This window comes from Neopelma chrysocephalum, unplaced genomic scaffold (genome assembly GCF_003984885.1).
Source record: "Neopelma chrysocephalum unplaced genomic scaffold, ASM398488v2 Primary Assembly neopelma1_97110, whole genome shotgun sequence".
NCBI lineage: Eukaryota > Metazoa > Chordata > Aves > Passeriformes > Pipridae > Neopelma > Neopelma chrysocephalum.
The window spans coordinates 1-5,657 of NW_020925752.1; the positions used below are offsets into that span (position 1 = coordinate 1).

The following is a 5,657-nucleotide window of genomic DNA, read 5'->3' on the forward strand; positions in this document are numbered from 1 at the left end:
GGGGGTTGACCACGCACACCTTGGGCCTGAGGGGGCGGGGTTTGGTCAGAAAGGGGCGTGGTTTTGCTAAAAGGGGTGTGGCTTGAGCCCGTATTGGGATAGAAGCAAAGGGAGGCTAAAAGAGGGTCGAGGTGGGCAGGGCTTAATCAAAGGGGTGTGGTTTAGCCATGAGGGGTGTGGGTTAGCAGCAAAGGGACGTGGCTTAGTAAGAGAGGGGCGTGGCTTAGCAGCAAATAGGCGTGGTTTAGCCAGAAAGGGGCGTGGCTTGCTCACCCCATAGGGAAACATAAGAGGGACTGAAGGAAAGGTCCAGGTGGGCGAGGCCTCGCCGATTGGGCGTGGCTTTCTCCCGGGGGGCGGGACCTCATCTAGGGGGCGTGGTTTTCTCCGGGGGCCGTGGCTTACCAAAACAGCTCCTGGGCCACGATTGGCTTCTGCCACCAGGCCTTGTCCTCGTCTAGGAGAGAAAAGGGGCATGGCCATGGCGAAAGGGGGCGTGGCTCAAAGGGGCGTGGCAGGGATTGGGCGTAGCTCTCACCTGGCAGCAGCATCACCTGGTGGTGGGCGGAGTCGGGCTCCCAGGTGACGCCCAGCTGGAGGCGTGGCTGCTCGGTGGGCGGGGCCTCTGCAGGTCGGGGCAGGTCCAGGAGCTTTGATACCTGTCAAGGTGTGTTGGGAGAGCCACGCCCCCATGCCCCGCCCTAAGCCCCGCCCACCCCAGCCCCACCCTCCTGTTTAGGGGAAAGGATACCCAGGTGTGGCTGGGGCGTGGCCACCCTTCCCCTGAGCGCCACGCCCCTTCCAGGGCGGAGCCATCCAGGGTCGCCGTCAGGTCCGGGCCATCCGGGCTCACCTGGAGGCGCAGAAACGGTTGGGTTTTAACCCAAAATCGGAGCTTTCCCGATCCCCAAAATGGACGTTTTTAGCTCCAAAATATTCAGGGTATCAGGTCTACCTATTAAAGTCAATGGGGTTGAGGGGACAACCGGTCTACCCATTAAAGACAATGGGGCAAAGAGGGCACCAGGTCTAGCCTTTAAAGTAAATGGGGACAAACTGGACATCAGGTCTACCTATTAAAGCCAATGGGACAAATGGGACATCAGGTCTACCCATTAAAGTCAATGCGGATCAATAGGCGATCAGGTCTACCCATTAAAGTCAATGGGGCCAAGGGGACACCAGGTCTACCCATTAAAGTCAATAGGGATAAATAGGTCATCAGGTCTACCCATTAAAGTCAACGGGACTAATGGGACATCAGGTCTACCCATTAAAGTCAAAGGGGCAAACTGGACACCAGGTCTACCCATTAAAGTCAATGGGGATCACTGGGCCATCAGGTCTACCCATAAAGTTTATAATAGAGTCCAGTGATCTCAGTAGGTCAGGCCGCACTGTTTTGGGGGGGGTTTTTTGGGGGAGGGGAGATCCAGGTGTCCAAGGGGTTCACAGATGTACAGAGGGGGGGACCCAGAAGTTTTCTGGGGGTGGGGGGGGAATCCAAGCATCCTGACTCACCACAACAGGGCGGGAGAAGACGACGACCAACGTGGCGTCCTCTCGGTTGACGTACACGCAGATGATCCTCGGCGGGGGGGTGGCTTTTTGGGGGAGACCCCGACATTCAGGGGGTGTCCCCTGGTACCCAGGTGAAGGACCCAGGTCTGAAGGGACCCCCTGTCCCCCCCAAATTACCTCAGGAGAGGATGCAGTGCAGGTAGACCCAGGCACTCTGGTCGGTGGGGTCGGTGAAGACGGGGTTCTGCACCAGCTCCAGCTCTGGGAGGGGCAAAGAGGGTACCCCAATATCTCAGGGGGACCCCAGGGGGCATTTGAGGGGGCTCTGCTGAACCCCCAGTGTGTCCACACAATGTTTTGGGGGAGTTGACAAGGAGGCACCCCAAAAATCCAGGTCATCAGGTCTACCCGTTGGAGTCATCGGGGCAAATGGGACATCAGGTCTACCCATTAAAGTCAATGGGGATAAATGAGCCATCAGGTCTACCCATTGGAGTCAATGGGGCAAATAGGACATCAGGTCTACCCTTTGGATAAAATGGGGCAAACTGGACATCAGATCTACCAATTAAAAGTCTGGAAGTTAATAGGCTATCAGGTCTGCCCACTAAAGTCAATAGGGGTTAATGGGCATCAGATCTACCCATTAAAGTCAACGGGGATAAATGAGCTATCAGGTCTACCCATTAAAGTCAATGGAGATGAGACAACAGGTCTACCCATTAAATGTAATAGGGACAATGGGAAATCAGGTCTACCCATTACTCAGTGAGGCAAATGGGATATCAGGTCTACCCATAAAAGTCAATGGGGATAAGTGAGACCAGGTCTACCTGGGGCAAATAGGACATCAGGTCTACCTATTAAACTAAATGGGGATCAATGAGCTATCAGGTCTACCCATTAAAATCTATGGGGATGAGACATCAGGTCTACCCATTAAACAATGGGGATCAATGGGTGTCCTGGTTGGAACGGCTGGGACCAATTCATCACTGGATGAGTGTAACCCAAACCTGTGTATTCTATAGCCTTCCATGCCATTGCCCAGAAACTGTTGTCAGTAGAGGCCTGCAAGGTGGGAAGATGTTCCTGTCCTCATACCCTTTTATGGAATTCCCTGCTCTGATACCCTTTTATGGAATTCCCCGCTCTGAGGGAGGGACTGAGCACTCCCGCCTGAACTGGAGAATATATAAACTGGGAGTTTCGGAACCTTTTTACCACTCGTGGGATCCAGAGGAAGACTGCAGACCACCGCTCTCAACCAGACTGCAGCTCACCGCTCTCAACCAGACTGAGACCACCACCCTCCGCTAGACTGCAATCACCACTTTCTGACCAGACGGCAGCAGCTCTCCCATCAGCAGGTTTTTTTTCCCTTCTCCCTTTACTTTGGACTCAGGGGGCCAAGGAACACCACTTTTGTTCATGCCCCAGGGTGCTGGGTTATACATTTGGGATTTGTGGGTTAAAACCACTTGTCTGTCTGTATAATTGTACTTATTGCATTATTTTAATAAATTGTTATTCTGACTTATAATCTCTCTTTTGAGTTGAGTTCATTTCCCCTGCTGGTTAACTTTTAAACCAGCACAACACCTATCTACACAATGATGTTAACCTTGTGTCCAGACCTATCCCTTCCCCTGTGTAACCTTTTTGGGGGGGTTTATTCTTTGGGATTTCCAGGGTCTCAGTTTCAGTGGAGCGGATCTTTCCCACCTGGATCTTTGTTAAATCAACTTCAAGATGGCCAATCTGAGCCGCTGCAACCTGGCCCGTGCCAACCTGTGCTGGGCCAGCCTGGAGAGGGCTGACCTGTCAGGCTCTGTGCTGGATGGAAGAGCTGCTGCAGCTTGGGAGGGCTGGGCTTGTGTTAACAGAGAGGAGCTGGAACAAACAGAGCAGTGTAAAACATCGAGTTCTTAAATAGATTCTAGAGTTGTTCTGGTTCCCAAAGCTTTTACACTTCTTCACAGTAATGATTTAATGGGATTGACTGCCAAAGCAGAAATTAAAAGTGTCTTCTTGATTGTCTTTGGTGTTGTTCTTCCGGCTCTCAGTGACTCCTGTCTGTGCCAGTGTGCCAACCTGCCAGGGGGGAAGATGCTGCGCTCCAACGCAGAGGGAGCGTCCCTGAAAGGCTGCAACTCTGAGGACCCATCAGGTCTTAAAGCTCATCTGGAAGGTAAGAAGCTTTTGCCTTGTGAATCTGTGCCAACTGAAGCCTGTGTTTGTACATTTCTATGGCCCAGAAAAGTTCCAGCTGTGGTTTGTAGAATCCTGAGAAGGGCCCACAAGGGCTGCACTGAGTCTGTGACCATCTCAGCCCGAAATCCCCTTGTCCTCCTCCAATTCACACAGCTCTGAGGCAGCACCAGTGTGGAGCTGCTGTGTTTCTGACTGGTTTTCCTCCCAGAACTCCTTTTTGTGTGTGTTCCAGGTGTCAACCTGAAAGGAGTGGCCATGGAGGGCAGTCAGATGACAGGAATTAACCTCCGAGTTGCAGCGCTGAGAAACGTTAAACTAAAGAACTGTAACCTCAGGGGAGCAACGTTGGCTGAAACTGATTTGGAAGTGAGTTGGGATTCATTTTCCATCCTATTCCTTCCTATCCTAAAGTCAGCTGGTAATTTGGGGGATTGCTGGCTTTTGGCTGACCTCTCCAGCTTCGGAGTACAATGGAGTTCAGGTAAATGGACTTCAAGTAAAGCTTTGAACAGAGTTCTGGGTGCATTCCATTGACACTTCTTTTGCTTTTCCCCTTCAGAATCATGACCTTTCAGGTTGTGACCTTCAGGAAGCCAATTTGAGGGGCTCTGATGTGAAAGGAGCCATCTTTGAAGAGATGCTGACCCCCTGCACATGTCCCAGAGCGACAGATAGGGAAGAGAACACATCAAAGGGGAAGGAATCCAAACATTTGTTGTGACTTTCTTCACCTCCTCCCCTTCCTGAGTTAAAGGAATGGTTGTTGGACAACTTCCATTTGCAGTAGTGCCTAAGTAGACTCTTTCTGATCACTTTTGGGGAGGGAATTTTTGTTTCGGAGGTGGAAAGAGAGAGTTTCTCCCTTTGTGAAGAGAGTGAGGAAGTGGGGCTGGTTCTGAAAGCAGAAAGTGGGGCTGGTTTGGGGGGGAGGGTTCAAGACTTTCATTGTTTAGCATTGCTTCACTTTGGAATGCTGCAATATGAATAGAAAATATTATTGCTGTATAGTAGCAAAGAAAGTTGAGGTTTACAGGTAGACAAGTGGATTTACAGTCAGTGTCTTCATTCCTGCAGGGTGTTCATGCCAGGGGTGGTCACACAGTGCCCACAGGACGTGTTCAGGTCTCTGCTGGGGTGGAAACAGTGGGGAACTGTCCTCAGAGGTCCTAAATTGCTGTGGAGTAGTTGGAGTGCAGGGTTAGAGCAGCTTTATCACCTCAAATGTGCAGAGGAAGCTGCTGCCCCTGCAGGGACCTGCCCACAGCCCGGATTGAGTTCCCCCTGGGAGATCCCTGGGCAGCAATGGGATGTCTTAGTTAATGCTCTGCAAAGGAGTGTGAAATTGCACTCTCAATCCCAGCTGGGAAGAAAAATTCCCCTGCTTCCCCATGTCCTGACCACTCCAGACTGGAGTTCCTGTAGCCTTTTCCTTCTTTCTTGGGAATTCAATGGACAGAGGAAAACACAGAACTGACCCCAAAGCAGAGAGAAGCTCTGGGGCCACAGCACCTGCTCCCCCCTTTTCTCATCCCTTCAGTAGTGAAGAAATGGCCCTGTTTCCCCTCAATGTACTATGCAAATCCTCCTTGAAAGCATGGGCATAATCCCATTTGCCAGCCAGATCCACTTTGGGCTGCTTCAAGTGGCTGTAAAAGCATCTTGCCTGGGGCCAAGTGCCCCTTGCACACTTGCTTTACCTGTGGAAAAAAGCAGGGAAAGCTGTTTTTTGTGTGAGCACCCTTTGTGTCTCAGTGTTTGTGATCTTGGGAATCCTCTCGAACCTGGAACAGTGGCAGATTATCTGTTGTCGTAAGATATGTAGGTGGAGATTGTTTTGATATGTGTTTAAATCTTCCTTAAAAATGCAACTGATAGAAAACAGTGTAAAAAAAAAAAAAAAGGAAAAAAAAGAAAAAAGCAAA

The 5,657-nt window shown here is 50.9% G+C and overlaps 1 long non-coding RNA gene and 1 pseudogene across 1 annotated transcript; one reads left to right on the plus strand and one right to left on the minus strand.

Annotated features, from left to right (window-relative positions):
• Positions 1 to 574: 574 nt before the first annotated feature.
• Positions 575 to 1,600, minus strand: LOC113961339. Its single transcript, XR_003532274.1, has 3 exons — positions 1,522 to 1,600; positions 752 to 853; positions 575 to 650 (listed from the first exon to the last, which is right to left on the minus strand). It is a non-coding gene; the product is annotated as an uncharacterized LOC113961339 (long non-coding RNA).
• A 420-nt stretch (positions 1,601 to 2,020) lies between these two features.
• LOC113961338 lies at positions 2,021 to 4,410 on the plus strand (annotated as a pseudogene).
• The last annotated feature ends 1,247 nt before the right edge of the window (positions 4,411 to 5,657 follow it).